The sequence below is a fragment of the Amblyomma americanum genome, chromosome 4 (genome assembly GCF_052857255.1).
Source record: "Amblyomma americanum isolate KBUSLIRL-KWMA chromosome 4, ASM5285725v1, whole genome shotgun sequence".
Classification (NCBI taxonomy): Eukaryota; Metazoa; Arthropoda; class Arachnida; order Ixodida; family Ixodidae; genus Amblyomma; species Amblyomma americanum.
This window is the reverse complement of record NC_135500.1, coordinates 95,514,826-95,529,426: the sequence shown is the minus strand read 5'-3', so window position 1 is coordinate 95,529,426 and position 14,601 is coordinate 95,514,826. Positions and strand designations below refer to the sequence as shown.

Genomic DNA, 14,601 nt, shown 5'->3' with positions numbered 1-14,601 from the left:
AGGTTCTCGGCAGAAAGCAGTATTTCTGTCGTATGTTGAAGCCATCAGGTAAAAACTTGCGCTTTCAACAGCTGGCCGGAGATTTCCATGAGTCTGTCATTTAAAAGCCATGCCAACTGGGGACACGGGCATTCTCGGGTGTGTGTCCTCACTGGTTCTGTGACCCGAGTCGACCTGGAGAAGGTGCACTGAGGGATCTTGGTGTTAATGGTTTCGGTGCCATAGTATGTCATGGTGAAGACGCGTAGCTCAGGTGAACCCGAGAGAGGGACATATGAATCGAAAAGCGGGCACTGTCCAAAGTGCACCACTGTCACTTCTTTCAACCTGGCCACCGCGGTGGCTCAATGGTTATGGCGCTCGGCTGCTGACCCGAAAGACGCGGGTTCGATCCTGGCCGCGGTGGTCGAATTTCGTTGGAGGCGAAATTCTAGAGGCTCATGTACTGCGGGATGTCAGTGCACATTAAAGAGCCCCAAGCGGTCGAAATTTCTGCAGCCCTTCACGACGGTGTCCCTCGTAGCCTGAGTCACTTTGGGATGTTAAATCCCCATAAACCAAACCAAACCAAACGTCCTTCACCCTGGCGAGAGGTGGGGTAACAGTAAAGAGCTCACGTTTGAAGCATGCGAGGATGAAAAGGAAGATTGCAAAAAAATTGCTGGCAGTTTAGCATCGCTCAGCAGGGAATATTGGGCGAAAGCAGGTTGCAAGTGGACACCAATGCTACATACATTAAAGGGTGATTAAGGTGTCCAGTGATCCAGCGAGCCAGTTATTTGCCTTTCCTTTCCTCAAAATCGACCGAGTCTACAACATTGTCAACGACAATGAACCCAATGAATGCCAGCAGCGTATTGCTCCAGTTCTCAGTTCTGAGTTTCGCCGAAACATTGTCAACGCAAATGCAAGCAGCACACATCTATCACTACCACCATGTGGTTCAAAGTGCGATTGAGGTGTCCACTGACCATGGGAGCCAGTTATGCGAGTTTATTTTCATGACTTTTATGTGCAGAGGGAAGTTGATGAAGACGACGACGTGCAATGAACAACGTGAGGGTGCGTTGCAGTTTAATACGAGGTGTGATCGACTGCGGCAGTAGCATAATGCTGTCGTTCAGTGGCGAGTGAAGTTGATCTGCTTACGCCACCGCAGGTTCAAAACCCCGTCCGGGTAACATCTATTTTATTCTACAGCTGTCGAAACGTCATCACGGCAACATCTATTTTATTCTACAGCTGTCGAAACCCCATTGTGGCAACATCTATATTATTCTACAGCTGTCTGAGGGGCTTCAGACAGACATTGCTTTTTTCAGGAATGCTAGTGAACTAGTGCTTTCGCACTAAATGGAGATTGCCTTGATAACATATAGGGGCTTGCAGGAGCCGTTGGTGGAAGTGCACTTGTGCAGCATTTGCACCCAGGGTTTCGTGTATTTGTATGTGCAGTTTTTTATGAACAATGAAGGTGGTTTGGCAATGTCACGTGCAACATAAAATGAAATGAAAGTGTATGCAGCGCATGATTCGGTTGCACGAGACACTGCATCCATAATGGTTTCGGCACCGTTACACTGACGGCCACTGAACAATATCCTATGAATGGTTCTCTTATAATTTGTTGCTGCTCAGTCTGCAGTGAAATTTTTTCGGTGCTTCTCAGTGTGGTGGCAGAGGCAACCAAGGCTGACTTGCAGAGCCAAGACAATTATGGGCCTTGGGTGGGGTGGTGTCTGAATGGTGCTGCACATTGTGCGACTGTTTGTTCAGTCTCAAACAAAATTAGCGAACTCCTAACCAACCCTTAGGAAGCCGATCGCGATAGCCTTAGAAGTCACTTAGCCCTCCTTCGCAACTCCACAAGCACCATTACCCTACGCATGCATCTGTCTTGGTCCTGGAGCCTCTTTATACAAACGAACTGCTGACACGATTGAGGAGCGCTCCTTCGCCGCTCCTCTACTCCCGCAGCCACGTCACGTGCCCTGTCACATGACTCGACACCAATTACAGAGCAGTGGAAACTTTCCCGCACTCTTACTGCTGCACAGCTGGCACCGCGCCAACCCCTCACCCGTCATCCGCGTTGACATCCGGTGAGCAACCTCTTCCTCCCATTGGTCGATTGTGGTGTGATGTCACGACCTCTGTATGCCAATCCTGAAGTAGTGTGACAACGCGCACAGGTTTTCTTCCAAATATCCGCTCAAACACTAGCGCGTTAAAATGTACTTCGAGGCTTGCTTGAAGGGGACCTGGAGGAATTAAGAGTCATCTGAACACAAGCCAGTTAGGCGCTTACCTTTCTGCTATACATCTGCAGTATCGGGCCCTACACTTTCCTGACCTCGTTTGTTTGTTATAGCCATGGGGCACTGACAGTTAGTCGCAATCGGAATTCTTTAACCATACGAGTTGCCAACAGCCTATATGCGTCCATCAGTGACAGTAATGTGAACTGCCTTGGGCTGCACTGGCACATTTTATTTTTCGATCCTTTTCAGTCCCACCATGCTCTTTGTAGATAGGGTGCTCAATGGCCAGTGCCACTTTCAGGGGGAAGACACCGCTCTCCACGGTGGCACGTTAGGTCCCGCTCTCCTGTTCAGCTGCATTGAGAGCAATAAGATGGAGGACTGTTTCAAAGAGAAAACTGCCGCTACTGCGTGGAATGCCACAAATTTGCTGTTCTGTCAAGACACAATGGTACCAGAGGTAGTTTAAAAAGTGAATCAGGAGTAAGTTACGTTAAAGTATATCACCTGTCGCAGCCCATCTTCCGAGAAACACGGCGCCGTGTGAACATTCGTTACAATCTTAAAACAGGAGTAGCAGGATTACTTACTTCAAGCTGCAGCTGCACATTCTCCGAAGACTGCCATTCAGACAGCTTCTAAGTCGCCATGTAATCAAGTGCGAGAAGTCACTTTTAGCGGCTGCTAATTTCATTAATTATGAGGATACAACGTTTAAGCTACCTCTGCCCCACAGCAAAAAATGTTCTGGAATGCAAGCGTTTCGCATGCATTAGCTCACCTACATTGGGGTTGTCTGTTGGCTTTCAGTCGTCTCACTTGACCTGCGATTCCCACTTTTTTAGCGGTCGCTGCCCCGAGCTGTCTCGAGCGGCTGCATTAAGCATAAAGCACACTAAAAACTGTTACAGTATTACTTCCATGAGCGAAACGACTGTGAAGTGGCTATTTCCAGTTCAGTCGCATTATTTCGATTGCCGCACAACCGCACAGAAACCATGCCACACACATAGCGCATAGTAGGAGATCGGCGCGCGGGACCCAACATGCCACCGCGAGGAGAAAACGGCGGGCATCCAGGCACCCTGTTTGTAGGTAGCCCGTTTTCCCACCCGGCTGGTGTGAGCTGAGCGCCTTACTTTTATTTTTTTTATTGCCCAATCAATCTAACGCATGTAGGGCGCCACAAATAGCTGACGCCAGCGCGCATAGGTGGCACCTCCACATCGGCTAGCTGCCGAAAACTAGTCGCAAAAGATTTGTGGATCTTGAACAGAATTTGTGCGGCAAATATGATCGTAGAGTTACCCGGACTAGTCAAATTGCATACTGCGACGCGGCCTGCGGTCTAGAAGGGGTGGCGGTAATGGCAGTAATCGATGGGGACTACGAAACGGTGGTAACCGAATCCCTAAACACTAGAGACTCGCTCATAGAGGAAGAAGCCGCTCTGGCGTCAGCCTGCTGGAGCACCAAAGCCAAATTCATACTTTGCGACAGCAAGATAGCAGTAGGAAACTTTAAGAAGCGGTTAAGATACTTGGGCAATCGGTATTGAATAGAGAGGTCTCCATCGTATGGGTCCCGGCTCACGAGGGGATTCCAGGCAATGAGGTTGCTAACAGCCTCGCCCGAGATATCTACACCTGGGCGTCCGTGGAATCCTTCTCACCCGGGTCGAAGGACCCGCTCATCACGTACACGGAAATCACGGCTGAATACAGGGATGACAGACTAGAACTCCCACCTCCAGATCTCTCACACCTAAAAGAGTGCTGAGACTGGAGATTACAAACGAACCGATTCTTTCCCTCTTATATATCTATACGCTGAGGGAGGCGGACCTCCAAAGTTTTGCACCAAATGCGGTATAACAGCTTATCAGGATCATCTCGTTTGGAAATGCCCCGATATTCCCCGGGCATATTGATATAATCACAGAAAAAGAAACCCGGGACGCTCTCCTCCGGAGCCGGGCTCCGAAGCAGCAAGCTCGAGCAATCCGTCTGACACGGGACGCTTTGCGAAAGACGTTCCCCTGCGGGGCTCCCTCTCCCTTGGAGGACCCCTAGCGTGTGACTGAGGGAGCGGTGGGGGAGGGGTGGGGGGCTCTACGTCGACGGCAATAAAGTTATCTTGAACCCTCCCTCTTGGCTCAGAAGATTTGCAAGCTGCCGCTCCGTTTGTTCAAACTGCGCCAAATGGCAAATCCTGCTGCAAGCTGTTACAAAATTTGGCTTTTCGGTACTTTTGTCCCACGTCCACGACGAAGGGTCGGTGAACAACAATTGGCGCGAACGAAACCGAGACTAATGGCGCATTCCTATCGTCGAGCCGTAGCGAGTGTTCGTGCTCCGCGAAACCGAAAAGCATGCTTAATAATAATAATTGGTTTTCTTGGGGAAAGGAAATGGCGCAGTATCTGTCTCCTATATCGTTGGACACCTGAACCGCGCCGCAAGGGAAGGGATAAAGGAAGGAGTGAAAGAAGAAAGGAAGAAATAGGTGCCGTAGTGGAGGGCTCCGGAATAATTTAGACCACCTGGGGATATTTAACGTGCACTGACATCGCACAGCACACGGGCGCCTTAGCGTTTTTGCACCATAAAAACGCAGCCGCCGCGGTCGGTTTCGAACCCGGGATCCGGAGTTCCCTGGTGATTTGGACTCTGATGCTGAGTTCTGATTCGACCGCGACTGGTATCTGGTATCTTGCTCCTTAGCCGATTCGAAAAGCTGCGCCAAATTGCCGATTGGCGTGCGCCATTGACTGTTTTTTGAGGATAGGACATGGCTCAGTAATGTCTCACATCTCTGTGGATACGCGAACCGCGCCCTAAGGGAAGTGAGGAAGGTGCGAGTGAAAGAAGAAAGAGGTGCCGTAGTTAAGGAGTCCGAAATAATCTCGACCGCCTGGGGATTCAACGTGCACTGACATCGCACAGCACACAGGCGCCTTTTGCGTTTCATCTCCATCGTAACGCCGCAGCTGGATTTGCCTTAAATGACACTGTGCTCCGGTTCACGTGGCCTTCCCGCCTCCTTGCGGGGGTGGGGGGGGGGGGGTCGTCGGTACACGTTCAGCGAATACATTACAGCTGCAGTTTTGCAGTCAAAATGGAGAGCCTAAGATGTAAGACCGTATATATCGAGGCAAACGTTCTGTTACTGCAGTGGTTGTATTAGCCGCGGGCGGGCTTCTGGCTTTCCACGGTTTGGTTGGGTGCGCACACCTTCCTCGACAATGCCTCGGAGCATAGAGGTGTGCGAATATCCGAGGTTTCGAATACCCCGTGAACAGTAGAGCAGATGCGCCAGTGCGTGCTTAAAGCTCACGTGCGGCAGCTCCAGGCCTTGCACAAAAGAAATGCGTTGACAGTAATCGGAAGCCGCTGCGGCATGGTCGATCCAGAACCATGGATGCGGATCGGAAAACTTAGTGCAGAATTCCGCGGCACGTCACCGCGTCCTGCCACGAAGCAGTACGTAGTGCTCCTTTGATTTTCCATCACTACAATTACTGATGGAGATTGCGGAGCGGGTGAAGCTGTGGTACGCATACGCTGCAGCAGTATTTTTGCGGCGACGGCGTTTACCCAACACAGTTTCCGTCTGTCAGAATCTATTAACTACGTGTTTTATGCCATATCGGACAAAAGAAAAAAAAACTGCAAACTTTCACCCTCAGGGAGCCGAACGCGACAGCGTTAGAAGTCACGTAGCCTGGACATAACTGCAGCGCGAAAAAAAGACAACCACAAGGGAACAAAATGGCTGATAGGCCAGGATATACGTAGCGAAAGCGTGGCGACTTCTGGATCCGAAGAGTGCACTCACCAGATGCGCCTTTATTCACGGTTAAAGCTGGAGCCGTCGTGGGAGAGTGGCAGCGCCTCCGCCTCAAACGCCTAAGTAATAATAATAATAATAATTGTTTTTTTGGGGAAAGGAAATGGCGCAGTATCTGTCTCACACATCGTTGGACACCTGAACCGCGCCGTAAGGGAAGGGATAAAGGAGGGAGTGAAAGAAGAAAGGAAAAAAGAGGTGCCGTAGTGGAGGGCTCCGGAATAATTTCGACCACCTGGGGATCTTTAACGTGCACTGACATCGCACAGCACATGGGCGCCTTAGCGTTTTTCCTCCATAAAAACGCAGCCGCCGCGGTCGGGTTCGAACCCGGGAACTCCGGATTCGATTCCGAGCCTCCGCACAGGTTTTTTTATTCAGTGAGTGTGCGGAAGGTTTCAGTGACTCCCATAGATGCCGCCACCGAATACAATGGTTAGCGGTTAAGCGCAGTATCTGTCTCTGTTAGTATCTGTCTCGCATATCGGCGGACACTTGAACCGCGCCGTAAGGGAAGGGATAAAGGACGAAGTAAAAGAAGAAATGTGCCGTATAGTGGAGGGCTCCGTAATAATTTCGACCACCTGGGGACCTTTAACGTGCACCTACACACGTGCTAAGGCGCACAGCACACGTGCGCCTTAGCGTTTCGCCTCTATCGAAACGCAGCCGCCGCGGTCGGGTTCAAACCCATGAACTCCGGATCAGTAGCGTTAAAGATCTCCGGATGGTCGAAATTATTCCGGAGCCCTCCATTACGGCACCTCTTCCTTTCTTCTCTTACTCCCTCCTTTATCCTTCCCTTACGGCGTGATTCAGGTGTCCGCCGATATGTGAGACAGATACTGTGCGATTTACTTCCCCCCTCCCCCCCACAGAAAAACAATTTTCAATTTTTAAAGGTCCCTACCTGCGACTATGTTCGTTTCTTTTCCCATTTTGTTCCCTAAACGGAGGCGTGGATTTCAGGGCAGGTTTGTCCACAACGTCGTCCGCTAATTAGTGGTTTCTGAGGAAAGGGAATGGCGCAGTAACTGTCTCGTTTTGCGGTGGACACCTCAACCGCACCGGGAAGGCGACAGTGAAAGGGGTGCCGCAGTAGAGGACTTCGGAGCAATTTTAGCCGCCTGGGGACCTTTAACGGGCGCAGACATCGCACCTTTATCGGAGCCAAATTTATATCGCATCTCAGCCCTTGCAAAGGTGGCAGGAGCGCCGGGCTTAGTGAAAAACGGGCTGAAAGTCAACAAAAGTGGAAAGATTTCGTCGAAAGCCGAGCGGTCGATGGAGGTGGGTGCCAAGAGAAGCGGGAGGTATACCATCTTTTTTTGTTTTCTGACCGCGCGCGTGCCGACTTTGCGCATAAAGAGTACCCGGCAGATGAGCGCGCTACGCGACGCTCGATATTGACCGTGGATATTTCCTGTGGGCGCTTTTATATGCCTGCAATACGTGACGTTTTCATCTTTTTTTCTCTCATTCGGGTACCTTTTCGCGTTCTCCCTGCATGCTCTGTGCCCCCACCTTTCAGCGTGTGGGTAAACAAACAAGAGCTCGCGCCGCGCTTCCCGAGCCGTCGGTTCTCGTCGGCTGCATTTCTTCGCCCTAATTAGATTTCGCCCGACGGCATCGCACGGCGCAAGCAGCTGCAGGTCGGCGTCGGATACGTATAGGATCGGTCGCCTCTGCTGGATTGTGCGGCGCTTATTTCTCCGCTGTTCCCGGAACATGCATACGCCGCGGGCGTTCTGCATTTCTCCGGTGTTTTCGGGGAACGCAGATTGCCGTTAAATCTGGTTAGAGTGTTAGCACAGCGGTCGGGGCAGCCGGCTTTTGAGCTGTAAGAAGAGCGTGGTGGAGGTATTCGAACAGTTTAACGCGACTTTTTTTTATTTGAGATGTTTGCCATTAGGCATAGTGAGAAAGGGAGAGAAAGAAAGAGTGTAGACAAGCCTATTGCGTTAATAAAAGGGCTTGTGCACTAAACCTATTGAAAACGCTTTTTATGGGCTAGAAAACTAGCTGCATGTTAGTGGTAATAATAATAATAATTGGTTTTGGGGGGAAAGGAAATGGCGCAGTATCTGACTCATATATCGTTGAACACCTGAACCGCGCCGTAAGGGAAGGGATAATGGAGGGAGTGAAAGAAGAAAGGAATAAATAGGTGCCATAGTGGAGGGCTCCGGAATAATTTCGACCACCTGGGGATCTTTAACGTCCACTGCACAGCACACGGGCGCCTTAGCGTTTTTCCTCCATAGAAACGCAGCCGCCGCGGTCGGGTTCGAACCCGGGAATTCCGGATCAGTAGTCGAGCGCCCTAACCACTGAGCCACCGCGGCGGGTACATGTTAGTGGGCCACACCGCATTTCTGTGCTCAGGGTATTTGATTCCATTTAAACATCTGGCAACATGCAGCCATTCTCTTTAAACTGACTCTCTCTAAGCTGCTGGATGATCGATCAGGCTTAGCCTACTCGGATTAAACTGGGGTTGCTGATAGGAAGAAAGAAAAGGAAAGTGCACGGGCCTGCCTACTGGCTCAAGCCGAGCCACGCTCGCTGCCGCGTGCTGGAAGTAGGAGAATTAAAGGATAGGAGAGCAAAGATAGAAAGAAAAGGCGCGCTCTAATATGCCCCGGGCCGATCCCGGAGGCAGTGCAATACCGGGCCGACCCGTGCCAGAGTGCCTCAATCCAAGCACTCCGCCATATTCCAATAATAAGTTTAGTATCTTGGGTCCAAGGACCCGCAGCAGATAATAAATCAGGTATCAGGGTTCTGGATTAAACTGCTCTATAACGCAGTTTATTTTCACAAGAACGCTGCAAGGGATACATTAGCTTAGCTGTCCGAAGGACCCCTCTATCATGCACCCTTATGTTTGTTGCGGGCCAAGTCACTGTCATAGCAGGAGAAATTTAGGCCCTTTCTGCCGGAACGATAGCCTTCCACGATCAACTCCATGAAGTGCTGCGAGCAGAGTTGGTTTTCTTCTCTGCCTCCTCCTACTGTGGTGGTGTTCCTGACGCGTTGCAGTGTGGAGATGAGATCTCCTTTTCGGACTGAACACGTTTGTTTACGCAGTTATTTACAGCAATGTCGTCAGATGCGACATTAGAGACTTTTAGTATAGCGTATGAGCGCTTGCGTACGCTATACGCAAGCATTTAGCGGGAGGTAACAGAGGAGGTCGCACGACCACTTTTAGTTATCGTATGCCAACCTGAACGCAACGATAGCGTAGGTTGCAGTGGCGCCATCTGGTGTTGTATTGTGAAAATATGTTGCGACAAAGTTTTTTTCTATTTAGCCAAGGCATGGCCAAGGTTATCCAAGTCGCATCACGCAGATAGCCGGTTGCGTGGCCAAATGGTTCGTGCTCTGCACAGTGGAAGTAGGGCCCGACTTTTTTTTAGGTAACCGAACCGAGCGAGGTTCTTCATAACGTCATGGTGCGTACTAGCATCCTTTCGGACCCCTACTGCTAACCGCCGAAACGGCTACTTTTGGCAAGGCTGTGACTACATTTCCTTAAGAATCCAAATCAAGGCAATCCACAGTCGGTTCTGTCTTGTTAGGGTTAAGAGCTGCGGAATCGTTACAGACTCGAAAATTGGGCAAGTTTAAGCCTGTTTCTTTATGCTGTTGGCGAGGCGCGGCAAAGCGAATATCACGTGTGCCATTTAAAGCAATGAATATGCCTAAAAGCCCAATAACGTTGACGAATTCTCTCCGAAGCGGGGGACGTGGGCGCCGCCATCTTGACGAGGCTATTTTTCCTAGCGTACGCAAGAGCACGCACGCTAAATTCGAGAAATAGCGTACGTAAAGCGCACGTGCGTTAAACCTCGGTTTGGAATAGCGTTTGGCGTATGCGCAGTACGAAGCACGCTATTTTATAGCGTACACTATGCCTTTGCGTATGTCTGCGTACGCTATACTAAACGTCTCTATTTACAAAACACTGCAAAACTGGGTGGGCAATCGGAGGTCAGAGGCTAGCAGGACAGGCCGTCTGCCTCCTGCTACACATTAGGCCGGAGCCCCTGGAGACCACCGTCAGCCCTGTCTCCCTCCTACTGCCCCCGCTTCTTGCCAGACATATTCTTAAATCAGCTTTTTGCAAAGTTTGCCGACAATTCGGTAGACCAATCAGCGGTAGGCACTCTGTGAATACAAAAACGCCAGCGTATCTCCGACCCACACCCGCTCCCGATCGTTGCCCTTGCTTCGCGGAAGATGGGCCTCGCAAAGGGCTTTGTGGCTTCCTGGCTAGTTAACCGCTACAAACAGGTAAAGTGCGGGACGAAATAGGCGGCTTTCCCCCTGTTTTCCCACGACCCTACCGATGAGTCATGGCAGCCACGAAGGCAGCTACAGCAAAAAGGGAACGCGGCTGCCGGCCACTGTCCCCGCGCTTCTGTGCTTCTAGGAAAACTCCCGGGGCCCTTCCTGGGAGTCGGCGCTCTTGGCGCGCGCAGGTCTTGGCATGCGCACTGCAGGAAACTCCGGCGCAAGGGCGCTCGCGCACGCGTCGGAAGCGGGGTCCGGTTTACAACAATTGGAGGATCGTAGGGCTCTCGGTGACCCTTTTCTTCATGGCTTGAAGCTCTTTCAAGTACCCCAAACTTTCTTCGCGGTTTAAGTTGTCCTTTCATCGCCCCCAACCCCTTCTCTCCACGGCTGGAAATTCTCTCCGTTGGCTCGAGAGGGGGAGCGCGTACGCCCAGCTTCAGGAAGGGCCCTTCGAGTTGGCACTAGCAGGTATTGGCAGGTGTCATCCTTGCACAGAGATATGCGCATGCACAGTGGCAGGTTTGCATCCCCACATTGCCCTCGCGCATGCGCAGCTGGCACTTCTCTCTTTCGGCGGCATTCGGCGAAATCTTCGAATTTTGCATCCGTGCCAAGCTGGTCTCGGCGGCGCAGCTCCTTCCGCGGGGATACCAATACGAGGTACAGTGGCTCTGGAAAGAAAAAAAAATGGCTGGCGGTTTAGCATTGCTAGGCGCGAAATATTGTGCGGAAGCACAGTTTTTTGCAAATGGACACCACCGCCATGTACCTGAAAGCGTGATTGAGGTTTCGACTGACCCCGGCAGTCAGTTTTGCATTCTTCAACTTTTTCATCGTCAATGCGCATTTATACCCAATGTACGCCGGCGGCCTGTGCTCCAGTGCCGCGTCTCTGCAGCAGTGTTGCCAAGGCCAACGCGTATTGCTCGAGTGCCGTAGTTCTGCCACAACTTTTTCCACGCCAACGCAGGCAGCGCACATCTCTCTGTCACTACCGCCACACAGCTCAAAGCTCAAAGTTCGACAGCAGTATTAGCTGATGAAGAAGACGATGTGCAATGCACCGAGCGAGTGAGTGTTGCAGTTTAACACGAGGCGTGATGGGCCTAGTGCTCTCGTGCAGTGGCCAGCGAAAGCTGATCTGTTCGCGCCGACGCGGGTTCGAATCCCAGTTGCGGCAATATTTATTCATTCATTCATTTATTTATGGTTTGACCAAGGTCACACTCAAGCTCAAGCATCACACAAAGCGGTGAGCCGGTTTGACTTCGCGAAGTTGTGCTGTGGCTGCTAATGCGGGAGCATTAGCAGCTGTTGATGCCTTTACTGGAAGTGACGTCACTTCCATCCAGTCAGTGGCTTCCTGTGTAGTGGGCCTCACTGTTTCATATCAGTGCACGGCGAATGCGCTTTTTTTCTTCTATTTTTGAGTGCGTCATCTGTGAGAAACTGGTGCTGCATCTTCGGTTCTTATGTGAGCAGTTATTGTACGATTTTATGTATTAACGACTTTATAAACTACTTATTTGGACAGCTGAGAACGCGAGAACTGGGTCTGGTTGATTGTATACAGTCACGAGCAACATGAGCGGTTGCAAAGATTTAGCATTCATTCATCGATTACTCCTTTAAATATGCGTGACAAGGTGGTGGTCCTTATTCTGGAACTCCGTTGGCGAAGGCCTTGGGTCTTGTGACATGGTCCTTGTGGTCCGTACTATCCGAAGGACCTCGTCACGAGAGCAAAGGCAGCAGCAATTGTTTCTGTTTTCTTGCTAGTTGCACTCCTGGAGTGTAATATTCGGAAGTCATTCTCAAATTTAGGGTAGAAAGCGAGAAAATTCGCAGTTCCGTGCGGAAACCTTGTTCCCTCTCATACTGCCCACGACAGTATACATGACTACTTTGACGCGCTTTACACATTAGCGATAATGACGCTGACACGCAGAGCGCAAACAGGCGACTGTTTACTTAGTCAAAAGATCTATTTTATACAAAACAAAACACGTGCAAGGCGATTAAACGGCTAACATGCACAGTAGCAACAAAAAAAAAAACAAATAACAAATCCCACGCTTGAAACAAAAGATGGCGTGCCTTTGTTCGAAGGAACTTCAGTCAAGTCGCACGAAGAACGAGATCGAAAGAGAGGTCATTGGAGCTTTCGCGATTGGTTACGCGGGAGCCGAGGCATGTGTCACTGTCAAAAAACAAAATTAGTCGCGATTGTTTACGAAACGTGGGACCTGTCACTTCGTTTTGCTTTTTGTCTTTCTTGGCGTTTTTTTTTTTTCGCAGCTGTATACGCTGGCGGTCCCAATCGCCTTGCACCTGTTTCCCTTTGTGCCAAAGGCTGATCTCACGACTACGTGAAGATTTGCAGATTTGCGCTCTGTGTGTGTCAGTGTCGTAACGCGGGCAGCTCGTCTGAGCAATCGGGCACTTATTTGGGTGGCTCTGTATACAGGAACGGATAGTGGTACCGAAGTAGAAGGCCTGGACTACTCTGTGGTGGCTTGTTGGATTTGCAGCTCCTCTGCTGGGCTTTTGACGAGCTAGGATGGTTGGAGGGGCGGATCTCGAACGTGCGAGTGGTTTTATGACCGACGGCCTTTATATTGCGAGCACGATTGCGCTCCGTGTGAAATTTCATTTCGTCTCACATTAAAGTTAAGATTCACCGCTCACATTATTATTTTTTTTTCGAGAGAGAGAAGTACAGTCGCGATCAATTTGAACGTGATCGCGCGAGCATCGACCGGCTCGCCTTTCAAGCTGCATAGTGGCCGACTTCGGGACCGCAAAGATAAAGATTGCGCTGTCTTCGCCACGTAGGCTCTTCCAGGCTGAGATCGTCGCCCCCATGACTAACCCGTCATGTTTTTTCTGTGTTCTGTCTCATTCATGGCAATCGTGTGAACGTCGTTGCCTCAGTCTTGGCTAACAATGACGCCTATGTGCAAAACATAAGGGGGTCTGAATGATTTTGGAGGTTATCTCGCGAGGGGTGACGAATCTGTACCACATCTTTTTTGTGCCACTTTTTTACTACACAGTCAGAATTATGATATCTTCCCTTGCCCTTGGGCTGCTCAATGAAGAACTGCTATCATATGACCAACAATATTGTCTCGGCCTCGCTTTATCTTTTTTATATATTCTTTTTTTAATTGTTATTGACATAACCGGGCTCCGTTTTTTCTGTTCTCACAGGTTTCGATAACGCTGTCACTCTATTCTGCAGCCCACATGCGCTGGACTGGTTATTCACAGAAAAAATTTAACAAAAAACATCGCGGCGGTGTTCTGACCTCAATATAATTGAGAACATTTAGGGAAATATGAAAGCTAATCTGGCTCGCGTGCATCCGGACAGAGGGATTCAGAAACATTGTGCCAAGCAGCAGACGCTAAATGGAATCTCATTCGTAGAGAGCCGACTATTGTAAGAGTCCCTATACACATCGTTGCCCACAAGAGCTCCAAAGGCAAGGAGGAGACCCTGTCAAGTATTGGAGGCAGGGCGATGCGTTTCTGAAGCGGGCAGTATCGACAGACCTAATACCCCTGTCACACGGGCATTTCGAGGGCCCTCGAACCGAAAGTCTATCGACTCAAAGGCGATCGAGCGCTGCTACACGGGCACTTTCAATGGCGATCGAGTCAATAGCCTATCGAGTCAACGGAGCAGCGCGGAACCCCATCGAGATTTCGAGGACCTTCGAGCGCTGCCCAAGGTGGCTAGCGTTGTTTCGAGCGGCGCCAAGCACACTTTCGTACACGATACATTCACGGTACTAAAGCATGAACAAACATTATTCGGCTAAAGTTTAATTCAGGTACTCTGTAAAATAATTATAAAATTGTATCAGACTGATTTTTGAGAGCATTAAGCTCATTAATTTTGCGTTGCGGTCTTTGTGTTGCTTGCGTACATCGGAGTTGACAGCATGGCGGCGCCCTGCCCGCCTGCTTCACAGCGATAACAGCTTCGTCGCTAATCCCTCAAAGCAATATCGTGTTCTAAGCTGTTGTATTCGCCTTCGATTTGCCCATTCTTACCCTCGCATAAGGTTTCAAGAGACAAATAGCTCTTGTTTCTCAGATATCAAAGCGATTTCCCAGGTATTAAGGCTGACGAAGCAGCGCTACGACGCAGTTGGACTGGCTTGGTTTTGGCTTGTCTTGC

General features: G+C 50.2%; 1 protein-coding gene across 1 annotated transcript in view; it reads left to right on the top strand.

Moving 5' to 3' along the window:
- Nucleotides 1–14,601, top strand: part of Pask (PAS domain containing serine/threonine kinase) — a 107,199-nt gene that overhangs the window by 20,313 nt on the left and 72,285 nt on the right. The gene's annotated exons all lie outside the window — the stretch shown is intronic.